The following is a 21,018-nucleotide window of genomic DNA, read 5'->3' as shown; positions in this document are numbered from 1 at the left end:
AGACAGCATACTGTATAGAAACTCGGTAAAGAGTAAATCAACAAATACACAAATGTGGTGATTCTGCTAGTGACAGGTATTGACAGAGATGCGCAGGACAAGGTGACAAACAGAACAGTGACAGGGAGGGGGCAACTTTACACAGTGGCAGGCCTTTATATACTCTGTATCTTCCATTGGCCCTTTGGCATTTTTTAAAAGATTTTCTGATGCATCATAGGTAAATTTTTCAGTCTATTCCAATTACTTAATTTTCTTTTCAAATGAATCTAAACTACAGCTGTCCCATCTCTAGTCATTTGATTTTACTCATTTCTACCTGTTCTTTACGTATCTGTTTCCATTATGTATGCCTTTGTTTCCATGATTTTTTTGTTCTTTTAAAACGGAAGTTATTCTTTCTTTAATTTTGAATACCCTGAACATATTTCAGTTCCTTGTCAGGCCATGCTATAAAATTCACTTCATCTCAAGTAAACTTATATTCCAATTAGTGAAGAGCTTCCTTGTGAGGCTGCTTTCACCAAGCTCTCCAAAGCTTGGTCTTAAAGCGACAGTTTAAGGGCTCCTGCTCCAAGGTGACACAGGGAATACCACAGGCAGAGTCATGGAATTCGGGGGTGGTTTGGCTCCATCTTGTAGTGTGCACTGGGTCTGTGTCCCCTCTCTACGCAGGCCCACATCTTTCTAAAAGTCTCAGCTCCTGGGGCGCCTGGGTGGCTCAGTCGGTTGAGCGTCCAACTTCAGCTCGGGTCATGATCTCATGGTCCGTGAGTTCGAGCCCCGTGTCGGGCTCTGTGCTGACAGCTCAGAGCCTGGAACCTGCTTTGGATTCTGTGTCTCCCTCTCTCTCTGCCCATCCTCCACTTGTGCTCTCTCTCTCTCTCTCTCTCTCTCTCAAAAATAAACAAAATAAAAATAAAAAAATTTAAAAAATTTTAAAAAATAAAAATTTTTTTTTTCAAAATGGAAGTCTCAGCTCCTGGTATCCTTTCCGTTGGGAACTTGGGCTCCCCTGACTGCAAGGGGTCTGACCACCCAAGGCCAGGCCGGCTGCAGCTCTTCCATGATATTCAGCACTTCTACTGTTTCTGATCTGTGGATATGGTGTCCACCTTGCTTTTGAGCCAGGCTATGTCTTTTTTAGCTTTTGCTTTTTATATTTTTTTTTATCTGTCTATGCTAGGGGCAGAAGTGGGGAGAGATAATAAGGGAAGGAGAAATCTCTGGAAATGCCTGGGGAATGCTGTAACTTATTTCCTATTATCATTGCCATGTTATTTGTACAATAAACTAAAAATTAGGTGCTCATTAAGTTTGTAGAGAATGAACAAAATTTTAAAATGAGTGCTCTAAAAGTTCTCTAGAGATATTTAGTAATAAAAACAACAGAAGCCAATTTAAAGGCAAGACTCCTAGGTAGGTTATACTTTGAAATTAATTTTTGCTATTTATGTGCCAAAGAATCCTTTTCCTTTCTCTTGCCAACATGCTTGTTTCAGTTCCTACCCATTCTTTCCCCTCTGTGGCTTTTGAGTCTACTCAAATAGAAACGTCTACCCTTTCTTATTTAAACTGATTCTCTACATTAAAAAAAACAAAAAACCACCTTTAAAAAAATATATTATTTTTTTTAAAGTAATTTCCACATCCAGTGTAGGGCTCAAACTCACAACCCCAAGATCAAGAGTTACCTGCTCCACTGACTGAGCCAGCCAGGTGCTACTAAACTGATTTTCTACATTTTTAGAGATAACTGCACTCCACGGCGAGCTAAGAAGTTAGATTGTACTTCATGAATTAACCAATGAAGCTGCCTGAACAAGTGGGACAAGATGGCAGGCCAGCTTAGGCTAGAAAGCCAATTCTGTACCCTGATCCCAGGCAGCCCAAAAGCTCAGATCAATTTAGCTGTGCTCCTGCACAGTGACAGGTCCCCACTGATAGCGACTAAGGGCAAGGCTGTCAGGCTGGGAGGGAAGGAAGGGGGTTAAGGAGATTCACAGAGGTTCACACAGGCCATCATTCACATTGCTCTTCCACAAAGTAGAGAAAGTTCTCTTCAGTAGTTCTAACGGTTCAATTATTTTTTATTAAAAAAATTTTTTTTAATGTTTATTTATTCTTGAAACAGAGACAGAGTGTGAACAGGGGAGGGGCAGAGAGAGGGAGACACAGAACCTGAAGCAGGCTCCAGGCTCTGAGCTGTCAGCACAGAACCCGACGTGGGGCTCGAACCCATGAACTGTGAGATCATGACCTGAGCCGAAGTCGGACGCCCAACTGACTGAGCCACCCAGGCGCCCCTATTTTTTAAAGTAGGCTTTATGCCTGGTGCGGAGCCCAATGTGGGGCTTGGACCCTGAGAGCAAGACCTGAGCTGAGATCAAGAGTCGGATGCTTAACTGAGCCACCCAAGTGCCCCTAATTTTTTTTTCTTAAAGAAACCAAAAGTTTAGAAAATGACCTTCAATTTTTAAGGGCACAACTAATTTAACATTATGACAACTCAATATAATTTATTTAAAACTTTTAACAGTATCTTCTGCATTCAATACCAACATATATCTATGATTTACTGTGCCATAGGCAGTTGGAAAAAACACAAAACAGTTTTCTTTATAAAGCAGATGCATTTTTAAAAATTCTTATTTGTTTTGAGAGAGACACAGAGAGCATGTGCATATGCATGCACGAGCAGGAGAGGGGCAGAGAGGGAGCGAGAGAATCTCAAGCAGGCTCCACACTGTCAGCACAGAGCCTGACATGGAGCTAGACTTCACAAACCATGAGATCATGACTTGAGCCGAGATTAAGAGTTGGATGCTTAACCAACTGAGTTACCCAAGGCGCCCCAAAACAGATGCTTTCTTATCAAGGTTAGTGTAAATTAAATAATGCTGCCACCTGGACGTTAAATTTCAGTGACATTTCTCTTCACTTCTAATTAACTGTCAAGTTGTAGAAATTAACAATAGCTTTATTTGTCTCTGTGTTTCCAGTTTTATACCAATATTTAAGGGATCTACTTTGGAAAATTCTTTTTCAAGTTTTGTTTTATCTTATTTATTTGGGAGAGACAGAGACAGTGCGAGTGGGGGAGAGACAGAGACAAGGAGAGAGAGAATCCCAAGCAGGCTCCGTGCCCCCGGTGCAGAGCCTGACACAGGGCTTGAACTCACCAAACCATGAGATCATGACCTGAGCCAAAAAGCCAAGAGTCAGACGCTTAACCAACTGAGCGACTCAGGTGCCCCCACTTTGGAGAATTCTATCTAAGGTGATCCTACCAGTGATTCTATGGTGAAAAGCAAAGGAATGTTCTTATGTTTACCAGCTTCTAAATTGAGATTAAGCAGTTTCCTTAAGAGGAGGTGCCTCTCGAGTAAGAAAGAGGATTTCAGTTCTTTAAAGTCACAGTGCTGAGCAAGAGGGAGATTCCTCAGAGGCAAAGGTCCTTCAAGACAGAGTTCACTGCAACTATTTAACGTTTTCACGATTCTCCATAGTCCAATTAACTCTGAGCTAGCTCCCGCTCAACTGCTGCCACAAGCAACAGGAGAGAGTTATTTTTATCTCTCACATGATTCTTGCCTGCGAGTTGGGGTAGGTGTCAGGGTCACATGAGACAGAGAGTTGGCTCAGACATCGGGGATAGATCTGATTTGGGGCATATGTAAGTTTGGTCTAGTCGGTGCTGGCATGAACCCGTTCTTCTTAAAATCATACAAAAGCAGTTATAATTCCAATTCACATGTCAAAAGCCCCTAATCCAGAGGCAGAGTCTTTATTTAAAAGCCCATCTTAGCTAGTAGTAAGAATTCCAAATAAAGTATCTATCGCCCTTTGCTATTCAACCATATGCAGGCAAGTGCTTCCTTGAACTTCAAAGTATAAAACATCAATTCTAGCACTTTAGGTCTAGATAACAAAAATAATTTGAGCAACTGCCTACTTTTTAATTTTTAAAAAAATTTTATTGGGCGCCTGGGCGGCTCAGGTTGGGCGTCCGACTCGGTTTTTGGTTCAGGTCATGATCTCACGGTTCTGAGTTCGAGCCCCACACTGGGCTCTGCGCTGATGGTGTGGAGTCGGCTTGGGATTCTCTTTCTCCCTCTCTCTGCCTCTCTCCCTCTCTTTCTCTCTCAAAATAAATAAATTAGTTAAAAAAAATGAAAACCCTCTTTTAAAAAATATTTATTTATGAGAGACAGCAAGCGAGCACGAGCAGGGGAGGGGCAGAGAGAGAAAGGGACAGAGGATCTAAAGCGGGCTCTGTGCTGACAGCCCAATGTGGGGCTTGAACCCCCAAACCGTGAGACGCTGACCTGAGCTGAAGTCGGATGCTTAACGGACTGAGCCACCAGGCGTCCAACTGCCTACCTTTTAAAAAGAAAAAAGAAAAAAGAAAAAAGAAAAAAAACACCCACAAATGTCTTTTTTCCCTGTGGGGTGTTTTATTGAGATTGGAAGTACCAACCAGGTTGACTCCAGGGATCCCATCTTTCCTTCTAGTAAGCTCTCCGAGTGTGTACACGACACTCCGGCAGAGCCACTAGCATGGATGGGCCTTTGAGAATGCCCCTAAAATGGTCTGGCTTTGTTGTTAGTTTGGGGGGGTACAAAGCGGATCGCCACCTTCCGAAAGCTATTTTTCACTGTAAGGCGGACATTCTGGCAGACATGATGGATGTCTAACCCACAGACATTCCTTCCACTTGGCTGCCAGTAAGACCCAGATCCTGTTCAGATGAGGGCTGTGGCCCTCCCGGTATGGCGCAGGGAGTTCCGCTCCCCTCTGCAGTGACAGGTCCAGGTGTGCCGTGACCCACTTCTGGGTCAGTGGCTTCTGAGAAGATGTCCCTTGGGGGCTTATGGGAAAGATTTCCCACCATGATAAAAAGAGCTACACAAAAAGAAACCCTACACCTTGCTTGTGAAGCGGGGACCTGAAACTTGGAGCTGCTACGGTCAGTCATCTTGTGATTGTAAGGGGGAGGGCAAGAGAATCGATGAGAACCGATGAGAATCGAGCCAAAGTCCTGAGGTGGCTGAACTGCTGAAGCAAGGAGGGAAATGTCCAGCTTCTGAACTTCTCATGTGAGAAAAATTACCAGTATGGCTGAAGCCCCTTTTTTAGTCAGGTATTGTGATCCTGTATCAGCACGCTTCCTGCTACTTCCTTTGATTTAGAAGGCAGCTCTCAGAGGAAGACTGAGCATCCCAAAACAAAGATTCTGAACATTCAAGGGCAATGTGGTAGAAAAGCTTGCTCTATTAAAGCAATAAACCCAGACCCAAAAGGAGCTCAGGGCAGCGACTCTAATGCAAGTGTCTGTATGAGGAAACCCATGAACCCAAATATATTGTCTTAATGCACATACCTTTCTGGTACCTGCCAAACTTAAATTACAGAAGGAAAGAATCACAGTGAAGACAGAGGAAAGCAGATGGGAAGCCACTGTACTAAGTCCAGTGATATCCCATCCCAGAGTGTTTTGTTTCTGAGAGAGAGAGGAGGGGCGGAGAGAGGGGGAGAGAGAATCTTCAGCAGGCTCCATGCCCAGTGAGGAGCCCAACGCAGGGCTTGATCTCACGACCGTGAGATTACGACGGGAGCTGAAATCAAGAGTTGGCCGCTTAACCAACTGAGCCACCGAGGTGCCCGTTTTGTTTTTTAAATGAAATATTTCAAACATCAAAAAAGTAAATAAAATAATAATAGTAATGTATCATTTTGTGTATTTTTTTTTAAAGAAATAAATAAAACTGCTGGTACAACCGAGGCCCCTTGGGTACTCCCCAGCCCTCAGAGGTAGCTACTGACCTGAATTTGGTGTTTATCATTCTCCTGCATGTCTTTACACTTGTACTACTTAGGTATATACCCACTATTCATGGTAAATAGTGTTTTCTGTATGTTTCTTTACTCAATTAAAAAAAAGGATTAGGGTGGGGCAACTGGGTGGCTCAGTTGGTTGAGGGCCTGATTCTTGATTTTGGCTCAGGTCACAGTCCCAGGATCGTGGGATTGAGCCCCGCTGGGCTCCACATTGGACACAGAGTCTGCTTGAGATTTCTCTCTCTCTCTCTCTCTCTCTGCCTGCCCCCCACCCCCCAAACGTGTGCCTGCTCTCTCTCAAAAAAAAAAAAAAAAAAAAAAAAAGATAATATCTTCTGCAACCTTTCCCCCTCAGTATCATGATTCTGAGTCTTAGATATATTGAAACATATAGTTCTAGTTAATTCATCTTAGTTGTTGAACAGTATTCTACTTTAGGAATTTGCCACAATTAATCCATTTACTTGTTGCTAGACATTTAGTCCTGCTATTATGAAAAACACTTTAACAAAAAACCGAAAACAAACCCAAAACCTTTCTTGTAGATATCCTTGCTACCTACCATGTATGGGAGTTTCTGGATCATATGATAGGTACCTCCAATTTTCCCACATATTATCAAGTTCTTCTATGCAGTACATCAGTGGCAGAAATGAGTGCAATTCCTCACCTCTTCCTGTATCCACATCCTTTGAAATGTAATTTTACAGCTCTTCCTATCAAGAGACAGGATCTATTAACCTACTCCTATACAAGGCTGGCCTTATGACTTGCTTTGGCCGACAGAACGCAGGAGGATGGCATACCAGTTCCAAGCCTAGGCCTCAAGAGGTCTCGAGTTTCTACTTTTTCTCTTGGAACTCTGCCATCGCCACAAGAGCTACTCTCCTGAAGAATGAAAGGGGCACCTGGGTGGCTCAGTTGGTTAAGCGTCACGCTCGGGTCATGATCTCGTGGTTTGTGAGTTCGAGCCCTGTGCCGGGCTCCGTGCTGACAGCTCGGAACCTGGAGCCTGTTCCGGAATCTGTCTCCCTCTCTCTCTGCCCCTCCCTTGCTCATACTCCGTCTCTGTCTCTCTCAAAAATAAACAAACACTAAAAAAAAAAAAAAAAAAAAAAAAAAAAAAAAAAAAAAAGAATGAAAGACCTGTCTCAGCTGAGGGTGTTCCAAAGCAGCCTAGAGCCAGCTAACCTCCCACTGTGAGAGCCCAGCTAAAACCAGCAGAGCTGCCTACTCGACCCAGAGCTGGCCACAGACATCGGAGTAGACACTAGAAGCAGACCCATGGGTCTGTGTGTAATAATCAATACTTAAAAAAATTTTTTTTTAATGTTTATTTATTTTTGAGAGAGACAGACACAGAATGTGAGTGGGTTAGGGGCAGAGAGAGGGAGACACAGAATCCGAAGTGGGCTCCAGGCTCCGAGCCGTCAGCACAGAGCCCGATGTCGGGCTCGAACCCACAAGCTCTGAGATCATGACCTGAGCTGAAGTTGGACGCTCAACTGATTGAGCCACCCAGGCGCCCCTGTAATAGTCAATACTTAACTAATTTAAGCCATTGAGTTTTGGGATAGTTTCTCATATGGCAATAACTACCTGGTATATTCGAGTACACAGGCAATGTACCAGTTCCCATCACTCTTGTTCCTCTTTAACAAGAGGATGGTCTTTGTTGTCAGCCTTTTAAAGTCAACATAATGAATATGAAATTATATTGCATAAGTTTTCTGTGTACTTTTTCCTGTTTAGTGGGCATTTAAATTTCTTCTGGGAATTCATACTGTTTATCCATTTTTCTTATTTGATTGCAGTGATCTTCAGAAATTACATATTTAAAAAATTTATTTGAGAGCAAGAGTGAGCACACGAGCAGCGAAGAGGGGAAGAGAGGAAGAGAGAAAAAGAAAGAGAGAGAGAGAGAGATTGAGAGAGAGAGAGAGAGAGAGAGAGAGAGAGAGAGAGAGAGAATCCCAAGCAGACCCCATGCACAGCACAGAACTCAATCTCACAACCCTGGGATCATGACCCAAGCTGAAATCAAGAGTCGGATGCTCAACTGACTGAGCCACCTAGGCACCCCAGAAATGATATCTTCTTAACACTTACTCTCTGTGGTAAATACATGCTCCCAATCTGACACTTGTCCTTTAACTTCATTTTTTAAAAATTCTATTGTTTTTCAATTTCAATTCCAGTATAGTTAGCATACAGTGTTATATTAGTTTTAAGTGTACAATACCGTGATTTAACAATTCTATATGTTACTCATTGCTCATCACACTAAGTGTATTCTTTAATGCCCATCACCTATTTCCCCACCCTCTCACCCCCCTTCTGATAACTACCTGTTTGTTCTCTATAGTTATGAGTCTGTTTCTTGGTTTGTCTCTCTCTCTTTTTGCCCTTTGTTATTTAATTCTATATATGAGTGAAATCATACAGTATTTGTCTTTCTCTGACTTATTTCTATCTTCATTTCTAATGTCCTTTGCTAAACATGTTCTATTAGATATTGCTGATTTTGCTTATCTTTTCCTTTTGCCTGTTTAGTATTCTTTTAGTCTCCCACATTTTTTCTAACATTCTGAAGTTTTTTCAAGTTTATTTATTTTGAGAGAGAGAAACAGAGAGCAGGGTAAGGCAGAGAGAGAGAGAGAGAGAGAGAGAGAGAGAGAGAGAGAGAGAGAATCCCAAGCAGGCTCTGCTTGTTAGCACAGAGCCCAATGTGGGGCTTGAACCAACATACTGACATACTGTAAGATTCTGACCCAAGCTGAAACCAAGAGTCGGACCCCCAACCAAGTGTGCCACCCAGGCGTCCCTACTTTGAAGAGTTTTATAATATGATCCACCAAAATTAATAGGGGAATTTATTCCCCAATAGCCAGTAGTCTGGATACTCCAGAATAGACCCATACAGATCATTCTATTTTACTAATCTAGTTATTAATTTATATACTAATATCACATGGTTTTAATTAATACAGCTTTATCCTCCATTCTTTTTCAAAAACTTCAAAGCCATTTTGGTACCTTTATTCTTCCATACAAATTTCAAAAATCAGTTTTTCAGATCTCTCAAAAATCCTTTCGGGATGTTTTATTATTGAATTTTTAGATTAATTTGAGAAATACCTTTATAATATGTAGTCTTCTCATCCAAGAACAGACTGTATCTCTCCCTTTACTTACGTCTTTTTTCATTCCTTCAACAGAAGGTTTTATTATTTTTGTTTCTTTTTTTTTTTTTTAATTTTCTTTTTTTGAACGTTTATTTATTTTTGGGACAGAGAGAGACAGAGCATGAACGGGGGAGGGGCAGAGAGAGAGGGAGACACAGAATCGGAAACAGGCTCCAGGCTCTGAGCCATCAGCCCAGAGCCCGACGCGGGGCTCGAACTCCCGGACCGCGAGATCGTGACCTGGCTGAAGTCGGACGCTTAACCGACTGCGCCACCCAGGCGCCCCATTATTATTTTTATTGTAAAGGCCCTGTACTCTATTAGTCTACAGCAAGGCATTTTAGTTTAGTTTTATTGCTACGAATGCCATATTAAAAGTTACATAATTCCTTTTTTAATTAAAATTTTTAAATGTTTACTTATTTATGAGGGAGAGAGAGAAGGCACGCATGAGAGCAGGGGAGGGGCAGAGAGAGAGGGAGACACAGAATCCGAAGCAGGCTCCAGGCTCTGAGCTGTCAGCACAGAGCCCGACGTGGGGCTCAAATCCACAAACCATGAGATCATGACCTGAGCTGAAGTCTGAGGCTTAACCAACTGAGCCACCCGGGCACCCCTAAAAGTCACATATTTTCTAATCAATTACTGTTTTTAAAGAAACACTGCTGGTTTCCGCATATTAATCTTATGTTTTACAACCCTTCTAAATGCTCTTACTAGATCTACTAGTTTCTGTTGTGTTCCTTTGGTTTTTTAAGTTAATAATGACATCATCTTCAAATAATGACAATTTTGCTTTTTTTTTTCTTAAAGTTTATTACTTGAGAGACAGCATGCACACATGAGTGGGGAATGGAGAAGAGAGAGAGGGAGAGAGAGTGCAGAGCCTGACGAGAAACTGAACTGTGAGATTATAACCTGAGCCGAACTCAAGAGTCAGACGCTTAACTGACTGAGCCACTCAGGCACCCCCGCAGCTTCCTTTGGAATATTTGTAATTTGTATTTATTTCTGTCTTACTTCAGTGGCTAGGACCTCAGTTCAATATTAAATGGTAGCCTTATAGCAAACATAACTGCCTTTTCCCTGTCTGTTGGGAACATGGACCGTTTCAAAATATAATGCTTACCACAGGTTTTATTAGACATTCTATCAGGTTAAGGAGCTTCCTTTTATTTTTAGTTTGCTAATAACTTTCAAGATGAATGGATCCCAAATTTTATCTTAAAGATTTAAAAAAAAATTTTAAGCACAATCTATCCCTTAATGTGGGGCTTGAACTCACGACCCAAGATCAGAGTTGCATGCTCTGCTGACTGAACCAGCCAGGCGCCCCTGGATATTGAATTTTAATAATTTTTCCTCATTTACTGAGATGATAATTTTAATCTCTTAATGAAGTAAATTACATAAATGTATTCTCTAAGACTTGTACTCTTGGGATAATTTAGTTGTGTGGTATCTTGAGAGAGCTTTAGATTCTATTTGCTCTTATTTTGCTTGGGATTTTTGTATCCAAGTTCATAAGTGAGAATTTATGGCTCCTTTCTACTTTTTTTTCTTTTCTTTTTTTTTCCAGTGCAAAAGGGTGGTTTTATTAAAGTACAGGGACAGGACCCGTGGACACAAAGAGCTGCCTTCTTTCTACTTTTAATTATTAAGATCGGGGGCCAGCAAACTATAACCCATGGGCCAAATCTATCCTGCCATCGATTAAAAAAAAATTTTTTTTTAACGTTTATTTATTATTGAGACAGAGAGAGACAGAGAGAGACAAAGCATGAGCATGGGAGGGGCAGAGAGAGGAGGAGACAAAGAATCCAAAGCAGGCTCCAGGCTCTGAGCTGTCAGCACAGAGCCCAACATGGGGCCCTAACCCACAAACCGCGAGATCATGACCTGAACCAAAGTTAGACGCCTAATGGACTGAGCCACCCAGGCGCCCCCTGCCATCGATTTCTATAAATAAACTTGCATTGGAACATAGCCATGCTCACTCATGTTAAGTACTGTGTATGGCTCATTCATGTTATGACAGCAGAATTGGATATTTGGTGACAGATACCATATGGCTTCTAAAGTCTCAAGTATTTATTATCTGGCCTTTTACAGAAAAGTTTGATCTTGATCTGATCACTGATCAAGATTATAATAATCTTATGAGGTGTAGTTATTCCTTTCTGAAATAGTTCTTTAAGAGAAAAAAACGTAATTTTGGAAATTTTGGCAAAGTTCAATTAGTCTTAGTATTTTTTTGCTGGTGGGGTGGATAACAATTTGGGTAAAAATTAATAATCTATACAAAGATTTTCTAATTTTTAAGTAAATTGGGGTAACTTCTAGAAAATTTTTATCAAAGTTTTCAAATTTTTGTGTTAATGGCTCTATATAGCATTCTCTTAAAAGACTCTATTATATTCTATGGTTATTTCTTATTTTGTTTTTAGTTGGTGCCTTTTCTCATTTCCTTTACAAGTCCTGCAAAAGGTTTGTCTATTTTATTAGAAAAATAAAAGTAACCCACTTTTGGTTCTGTTGATCATGTCTATTTTCCTCTATTAATTTCTGCCCTTTTTTCCTGGTTATTTCCATCCTCTTAGGTTGAGTATATCCTGTGTTTTTTGTTTGGTTTTTGTTTTTGTTTTTGGCTTCTTGAATCGATTGCTTAGTTTACTTAATGTCTATTTTGCTTTCCAATAAAAGCCCCTTTGGCTCAAAGAACTGAATGAGCTGTACCCAATAAGTCATGATGTGAAGTGCTTTCAATTGTTCGGCTCTATTTACTAAGTTTTATTGTGATTTGTGGTTCAACTCAAGAATTATTTAGAACATTTTTTTCTGTTTCCAAATTCATGTTTCTCTGTCAAGCTGGCTTTATTGTTGATTTCTAATCTTACTGCACGTGTCAGAGTGTATATACAGATGGTCCCTAACTTATGATGGTCTGACTTATGAGTTTTCGATGATGATGGTGCAAAAGTGATACACATTCTGTAGAAACTGTACCTTGAATTTTGATCTTTTCCTGGTTAGCGATACGTGGTATGATACTCTCTTGTCATGCTGGACAGAAACAGTGAGCCTCAGCTCCATGAGGGTGAACAACCAACCACTCACACCATTCTGTACCCATTTAACCATTCCGTTTTTCACTTTCAATCCAGTATTCAATAAATTACATGAGATATTCAACACTTTATTATAAAATCGGCTTTGTAGGGGGCGCGTGGGTAGCTCAGTTGGTTAAGCATCTGACTTCCGCTCAGGTCATGATCTCACGGTCCGTGAGTTCGAGCCCTGCATCAGGCTCTGCGCTGACAGTTCACAGCCTGGGGTTTGCTTCACATTCTGTGTCTCCCTCTCTCTCAAAGATAAAATAAAAACATTTAAAATAAAATAAAATAGGCTGTGTAGGAGATGATTTTGCCCAACAGTACGCTATAATGTAAGGGTTCTAAGCATGTTTAAGGTAGGCTAGGCTAAGCTACATGATGTTCAAGAGGTTAAGTGTATTAAAAGCATTTTCTTTTTTTTTTTTTAATTTTTTTTTTCAACGTTTATTTATTTTTGGGACAGAGAGAGACAGAGCATGAACGGGGGAGGGGCAGAGAGAGAGGGAGACACAGAATGGGAAACAGGCTCCAGGCTCTGAGCCATCAGCCCAGAGCCCGACGCGGGGCTCGAACTCACGGACCGCAAGATCGTGACCTGGCTGAAGTCGGACGCTTAACCGACTGTGCCACCCAGGCGCCCCATTAAAAGCATTTTCTATTTATGAGGGGGTTTATCAGGATATAACCCCATCATAGGTTGAGGAAGATCTGTAGTCTATATTATTGCTGCTCTAGAATTTTTATTACTTTGTTTATAGCTTACTATATAGCTGGGATTTTATAATTCTTCCATGTGTGCTTGAAAAAAATTACATATTCTTTGTTGAAAGCAAGGTTCTCTCTCCATATATAACTGTTTGATCAACCTTGCTAACGGTATCACTCAATCTTTCTATTTTTCCTACTGTTTGTAGCCTTTTCTATCAGTTTCTAGATGAGATGTTTTAAAGTCTTCAATATGGCTATAGATTTGTCAACTTTTCCCCCTAACTCTGCCAATTTTGATTTATATAGATGAAGTCTGGTAGGTGCACATAAGTTCATGACCACTGTATATCTTGACAGACCGTCTCTTTTATCAATATTAAATGTCCCTCTTGTCCCTCCTAAATGCTTTTCACCTACATTCTATTTTGTTTAATATTGTAATTACTATCCAAGTTTTCTTTTGATTAGTATTTGCCAGATACACCTTTTACCATCCCTTCATTCTTAGTCATTTAGTATTACTGTGTTTGAAAACATATGACAAGTTTTATTTTCTTTTTAATACAAGTTTGTGCCTATTAATGAGTAAGTCTAAAGTACAACCAAGTTACATTTATTGTGATATTTAACCTGGAAGCATAGCTTTTTCTGAGCCACATGGGGTCTCTTGAAGGTGAATCAGAATCAGAGTCCTTAAATTTATTTGTGTAGCAAGCTCAATGCTAGGCAGCTGGCATCTGTAAGTTCACTGAATTAAGAGGAAGCTGGTTAAGTGGCACCTCAGCCAGGTCAGTTAGACCTACCCAGGTCCAGTGGCTGTTGGTGGTTTAAAGATTATGGAGCCTCCAGAGGCAAGAATTGCATTTAGTATTTGCCAAAGCCAGTGTGGATGGTATTGGAGTCAATGGAAAGTACGCTGTGGATATACCTCCTAATGAGTAAAAATCCTTTCCTGGAATGTGAAGCTGGATAGGAAAGCAAGTACAACTGGTTTGGAAGAGTCATCTGGACTCCATTCATTTAGCAGAAGGCTATTGGCTCCTCTCCCAGCAATTCAGCTTCTATTCAGGGTTCCAACACAAACCAGCTTAAATACAGTACTATATTCTCTAACAGGGCAGATTCTAATCTCTTCACTAAGCCAATGAATTAACTATTCATCAATGGGTAGCATGCAATTGTATGTGATAATGTAAACAGATAGATTGAGTCAAGAGATTTCTTTTATTCTAGTTTTTAAAAACAATGATTAAAACATAATTTAGGAGTTATTTGCAGTAAAAGAGGGCTAACCTTTAGGTTCTCTTAGTAAGTTAAAATTTTTTTAATGTTTTTTTTTTTTTGAGAGGGAGAGAGAGAGAGAACATGAGAGGGGAAAGGGCAGAGAGAGAGAGAGAGAGAGACAGACAGACAGACAGACAGACAGACAGAATCTGAAGCAGGCTCCAGGCTCTGAGCTGTCAGCACAGAGCCCCAGACAAGGCTCAAACCCACGAACCACGAGATGATGACCTGAGCTGAAGTCGGACGCTCAACCGACCAAGCCACCCAGGCACCCACTCTTAATCAGTTTAAAATAAATAATAATAAATAAAATTTCAATTCTGTGACTAAAGAGTGGGTTCTTTTAAAAAGTGGCTAGTGTTTGAGCTAAATATAAGGGTGGCTGAATTTTAAAAATCGTGACCTACTTAGATTTTTTTTAATCTACTAAAAGCAAGAAATCTGCCTTTAGCCTCTTAGAGAAACAAAAATATTTATGGGCGCCTGGAACATGCGACTCGATCTTGGGGTTGTGAGTTCGAGCCCCACATCGGATGTAGAGATTACGTAAGAAAAAACACAACATCACTTAAGAGTCAAGGAAAAAAACAGATAGAACTCTAAAAAAATTTTTTTAACTTAAAAAAATATAGTAGTAGACTAAGTATATTATCTCTTCTTCCTGAGACCTCATTAAAATCAAAGTGAGACTAGAAAGTGGCTATCGGAAGAAAGGAGGTTTTAAAGAAAATTCCAGGGGCGCCTGGGTGGCTCAGCTGGTTAAGCGTTCGACTCTTGATTTTGACTCAGGTCATGATCTCACTGTTCATGAGTTTGAGCCCCACATCAGGCTCTGCACTGATGGCGTGGAGCCTGTTTGGGATTCTCTCTCTCCTCTCTCTCTCTCTCTCTCTCTCTCTCTCCCTCCCTCCCTCTCCCTCTCCCTCTCCCTCTCTCTCTGCCCCTCCCCTGCTCATTCCCTCCCTCCCTCCCTCTCTCTCAAAAATAAACATTAAAGGGGCGCCTGGGTGGCGCAGTCGGTTAAGTGTCCGACTTCAGCCAGGTCACGATCTCGCGGTCCGTGAGTTCGAGCCCCGCGTCGGGCTCTGGGCTGATGGCTCAGAGCCTGGAGCCTGTTTCCGATTCTGTGTCTCCCTCTCTCTCTGCCCCTCCCCCGTTCATGCTCTGTCTCTCTCTGTCCCAAAAATAAATAAACGTTGAAAAAAAAATTAAAAAAAAAAATAATAAACATTAAAAAAAAATTCCAAGAATATGCAAAGTGATAAGTGAGGGTTGGAAAGATGAAGGAAAGCAAAAAAAGTAGCTCAGCTTCCAGACTCTTGGAGAGGTTCCAGGATAGCATATGGCAGGAACCCAGGGTGGAAGTGAGAAGGGGTCCTGAAAGTTGAATGTCTACATACCAAACAGCCATCCCCACACATGGAGAATGGCCTGGAGCCAGGCATCTATCACCTAGACAACTCTAATCCAAGCAGAAAAACAGAAACAGGAAGAACTACTGTAGCATATATATCCATAAATATCCCCCCAATAGAGTCCACCTATTGTGGCATTCTTTCAGCTGGCTCCTGGTAAGACAGCCCCACTTCCCTCCAGGTCACTCTTTACACAAATCTCCCATTCAGTGCTGCTACTGACTCAGTCCTAATGGACTCAGTCCTAACTGGGACAGGACACCCACGGATCACCCAACATCCAAGGAGCATCATTGAAAGGAAGGAAAAATCAAAATGAGCAAATGAAAACTAGCTCTAGTCAAAAAAAAAAAAAAAAAAAAAAAAAAAAAAAAAAGAAAGAAAGAAAAGGAAAGGAAAGGAAAGGAAAGGAAAGAAAAGAAAAGAAAAGAAAAGAAAAGAAAAGAAAAGAAAAGAAAAAAAAGAAAAGAAAAGAAAACTTAGAGAAAATTAGTTATTATCTTTAAAGAAATTTGAGAGGCTGTGGCATCCCAAAAAAGAACAAAATGTATGCAAAAGCAACCAAGAATAAAAATGGCATTTTAGAACTTAAAAATGTGACTGCTGATATAAAACATTCACTAGGTAGGGGCACCTGGGTGGCTCAGTTGGTTAAGTGCTGACTTCAGCTCATGAGTTCCGAGCCCCATATCGGGCTCTGTGCTGACAGCTTGGAGCCTAGACCCTTTTTCGGATTCTGTGTCTCCCTCTCTCTCTGACCCTCCCTCGCTCATGCTCTGTCTCTCTCTCTCTCAAAAATGAATAAACATTAAAAAAATTTTTTAAATAAAAAAAAAATTCACTAGAAGGGCAAAACCCTCAGTGAGACAATGAAAGTATAAGGCAAACAATAAGATATTACTTAGTGTGTGCTCTTCCTTAGGGAATTACTTAAGGAATGTTTCTTTTCTTTCTAAGTGTTCCAGTTCTATTTTATTTTTAAGCCATGGACCACACAAAAATATTATTCTGATACAATTTTAGAACTCAGGGGAAAAGTCTATCTTAAAAAAAAAACAAAATTCTTAGGGGTGCCCAAGTGGCTCAGTTGGTCGAGTGTCCGACTTGATTTTGGCTCAGGTCATGATCTCACAGTTCATGAGTTCAAACCCCGTGTCAGGCTCTGCACTGATAGTGCGGAGCCTGCTTAGGATTCTCTCTCTTCCTCTCTCTCTGCCCTTCCCCACTTGTGCTCTCCCTCTCTCTCAAAATAAATAAACATTAAAAAAAAAAAAAAAGAAACATTCTTAGATGGACAGGTCTGTGCCCATATATTGACTCTCATAGTCTTAATTTCCTTCCACAACAACCAACACACTTTGAATCTCAGCAGACGACTGGGCAGGCAAGAATGGAGCAAATGGAAAAGCATCAAGGACAGATGAAGCCTATGAAGAAAGTAAAGGAATCTTCTACTCCAGCCCCTTGACACTCCCTGCAATTGCCCCTGACACACAAACACACACACCCAGTCTTACTAAATTCTGCATGCACAAAGCAGGGAATGAACCATCAGCGGAACTTTAATTCTGCAGTGTATGGGAACAGGGGCCCTGCCAGACCAATCAGTGTATAAGGAGCAAGCTTGGCAGGCTGGGAGAGGGTGGATGACTGCTGAGGGCAGATGAGCTGGAGAAAAACAGAGAGAGACATAAAAAAGAGACTGTCCCTAATGAAAACATCCATTATTACCGGAAATATTTATTTCAGTCACAACTATGAAACAAACTCAGAGTTCAGTCTAAGAATGAGCACTCAGACAAAAGTCAAATATAGGGAAAGGCAGTAGTTCAAAACAAAAGGGGAACCAATCTGACAATTCAAGAAACAGTTATCATAAGAAAAACTGAATTCTTATTCACTAAGATTGAAGAAGACATTACAGTTCTAAACCAATGGCAGGCTATTACAAATAGGGAGCAATGTGAAAACAAAAAAAATCCTAAATAACATCACCATTATTATTACATACCAATAGTCCCAGAGAAGGCAATGGATAGCTAATTGAATACAACAGAAAAGTAGAGATTTGGAAGGTCAAAGTTTGAAGAATTCTCCGAGCACACAGGTAAACATGTGGAGATCAAAACTATAAAAAGGATAAGGGAATACAATATAAAAGAGAAGTTTCAGCAAAAGAAAATAAAAGTAATGAAGGTGGGACAATAATTAAAGAAAAAAAGAGGAAAAGTTCCTGAAGCTAAGGAAAGACACAAACCTTCTTATCAAAAGAGCTCATCAAATATGGGACAGACTCCAGTGACATTTCTGAGTTTCAGTGTAGATGAAAGTTTTCATGCATTTACACAGGGCAAAAATAATTTGATACCAGACTTTTCCTCTACAACACCAAATGCTTGAAGTCAACAGTCCTAAGGAAAAAGATTACTTTTCAAGGAATCTATAATTAGGCAAAACATTCAAGTGTGAAAAAAAAATTTTAAAACACATAACACTCTTTACTTTTCTTAAAAGCAGTTCCCAGTATGCTGTAGTCAACCAATAACAGACGAGGTGAAAAAACACACAAAAGGAATACATGAAGAGAGAAAGAAAGGGGAAAAAGAGGTGTGATCAATGATAGCAGTAAAATTCATTGACATTAGATTAAAAACATTTTTTAATTTAAAATTTTTGTTTATTTATTTTTGAGAGAGAGAGAGAGAGCACACAAGCCAGGGGAGGGCCACAGAGAGAGGGAGACAAAGAATCTGAAGTGGGCTCCAGGTTCTGAGCTGCCACCACAGAGCCTGATGTGGGGCTTCAACTCACAAACCGTGAGATCATGACCTGAGCCAAAGTCGGACGTTTAACCAACTGAGCCAGCCAGGTGCCCCTAAATTTAAAAATGTTTAATGTTTATTTATATTTTTGAGAGAGACAGAGAAAGAGAGAGAGAGAAAGAGAGAGAGAGAGAGAGAGCGCACGCGCGTGCAGTGGGGGAGAGGCAGAAAGAGAGGGAGACCAGAATTCCAAGCAGACTCCAGGTTCCAAGCTGTCAGCCCAGAGCACGACAAGGGGCTTAAACCCACAGACTGTGAGATCATGACCTGAGCTGAAGTCAGATGCTTAACCAACTGAGCCACCCAAGCACCCTGGCCTTAAATTTAAATTATTGTTGATATTGTTGTTTTCAATATCACAGCTGGTAACTTTTTTTTAAGTTTACTTATTTATTTTGAGAATACATGTGTGCACACAAGTGAGGGAAGGACAGAGAGAAGGGAGAGAGAGAATCTCAAGCAGGCTCCATGCTGTCAGAGCAGAGCCCAATGCAGGGCTCGAATCCATGAATGGTGAGATCATGACCTGAGCCAAAATTAGGAGTTGGACACTTAACTGATTGAGCCACCCAGGTGCCCCAGATGATAACTTTTTGTATTTTAAAGAATAGTATCTTAACAATAATGATAATCTATACCTAAAGTTAAAAATTTAAACAAAATGAGAGATGTGCAATAGGAGATATTAGTTTTTGTCTTTTAGATTGTGTGTGTTTCTGGGTGGACTATTTTGTTTGCTTACAAAAATAAATACTTGTTCAAATATGCTACTTGAAAAGGAATTTTAGTTTCTGGTCCAGTATATAAGGAGCTTAGAAACTGCCACTCTGTCCTAACAACAACAAAAAAAACTGAACTGAAAAATTAACAACTCTTCTTAGAGTTTTTGCAAAAGTGAAGTAAAAGGGCAAACCACTGCCTCCAAAATTGGAGAGACAGGCAAATACAGAAGATCACAACTTACAGGAGCAGAAGCCACCAAGGGAACCAATGGGAGTGCGAGAGGGTGGGGAAGGAAAACCTAAACTGTAATTGATGGGTTGCGGGAGGCTCAGTAGACAAGTCTGAGAATCAAAAACTTCAGTGGGGAAGCCCCACCATACTTTTGTGTTTTTACCTCCAGGTACCTCCCTCTTGCTTCCAGGGAGAGGGAAAAACAGCCATTTTCAAATACTCCAGAGCATTCTGTTCTTAACAAAGCCTGACTTTAAGAGAAAGTATTTTACCAGAGGCTAATGTATTGGGTTTTTTTCAGAGCCTAGCCAATGGGGAGGAAGGGTAATACCAATTCCAGCACCCTCTAGTCATCCAGTCCCACCTCAAGTGGGGGTGGGGAGGAGAGGTGTAGAAGAGCTGGAAATACAGAGAAGAATTTATGAAGTTCACAGCCCAAAGGCACAGGCTTGCTCACTAAAAGACTGAGACCTAATCACAGGACTATAGACTTCTTCCCTTCCTTGCACAACTAACCACCATATTACTGAGGTCCTGTTTACCAGAATTCCTTTTATCTGGTACATCGTGTTCAGCTTTCAACAAAACATTACTAAGGCAGGGGCGCCTGGGTGGCTCAGCTGGTTAAGCGTCTGACTTTGACTCGGGTCATGATCTCACGGTTCGTGAGTTCAAGACCTGCGTCGGGCGCTGTGCTGACAGCTCGGAGCCTGGAGCCTGCTTCAGATTCTGTGTCTCCCTCTCCCTCTGTCCCTCCCCCACTCGCACTCTCTCTCTCTCAAAAATAAATAATAAAACATCTTTAAAAATTTTTTTAAATAAATTAAAATAAAAAATAAATTAAAAAAAAATTACAAGCCACACTAAAACAAAAAAACACAGTTTGAAGATAAAGAACAAGCATCAGAACCAGAATGAGATATGGCAGGAATGCTGAAATTAACAGACCATAAATGTAAAACAACTATGATTAATATGTTAAGGGTTCTAATAGAAAAAGAACCAATGGGTACTATAAACAGAGACACTGAAATTCTTTTTTTTTTTAATTTATTCTTTTTAACATTTTTTCATTTTTGAGAGAGAGACAGAGTATGAGCAGGGAAGGGGCAGAGAGGGGGGGAGACACAGAATCTGAAGCAGGCTCCAGGCTCTGAGCTGTCAACACAGGGCTCGAGGCGGGGCTCCAACTCATGAACTGCGAGATCATGACCTGAGCCCAAGTCAGATGCTCAACCAACTGAGTCACCCAGGTGCCCCAGAGACACTGAAATTCTAAGAATGAATCAAAAAGTAATGCTAAAGTTCAAAGACACTGTTAACAGAAATGAAGAATGCCTTTGATTGGCTCATCAGTAGACTAAACACAACTGAGGAAAGAGTCCGTCAACTTGAGGATATGTCAACAGAATCTTCCAAAACTGAAAAGAAAAAAAAAATAATCTGGAAAAAAACAAAAATAAAAAACAAAACATCCAAGAACTGCGTGATGACTATAAAAGGTGTAACACTGCATAATGGGAATACCGGAAGAAGAAAGACAAAGAGAAGCAATATTTGAAGCAATGATGACTGAGAATTTCCCAAATTAACGTCAGACACAAAACCTAGATCCAGGAAGCTTAGAGAACACCAAGCAGGATAAATACACAAAAAACTACATGTAGACATATCATATTCAAAGTGTAGAAAATC

At 40.7% G+C, this 21,018-nt stretch overlaps 1 protein-coding gene across 1 annotated transcript in view; it reads right to left on the bottom strand.

Moving 5' to 3' along the window:
* The window catches only part of NUDT3 (nudix hydrolase 3), a 125,507-nt gene that overhangs the window by 8,883 nt on the left and 95,606 nt on the right, over positions 1-21,018 (bottom strand). The gene's annotated exons all lie outside the window — the stretch shown is intronic.

The sequence above is a fragment of the Lynx rufus genome, unplaced genomic scaffold, assembly GCF_022079265.1.
Source record: "Lynx rufus isolate CCGP_SWC_20201006 ecotype Redwood Valley unplaced genomic scaffold, mLynRuf1.p SCAF_6, whole genome shotgun sequence".
Taxonomy (NCBI): domain Eukaryota; kingdom Metazoa; phylum Chordata; class Mammalia; order Carnivora; family Felidae; genus Lynx; species Lynx rufus.
The sequence above is the reverse complement of the archived record's forward strand: the minus strand, read 5'-3'. Positions and strand labels throughout refer to the sequence as shown.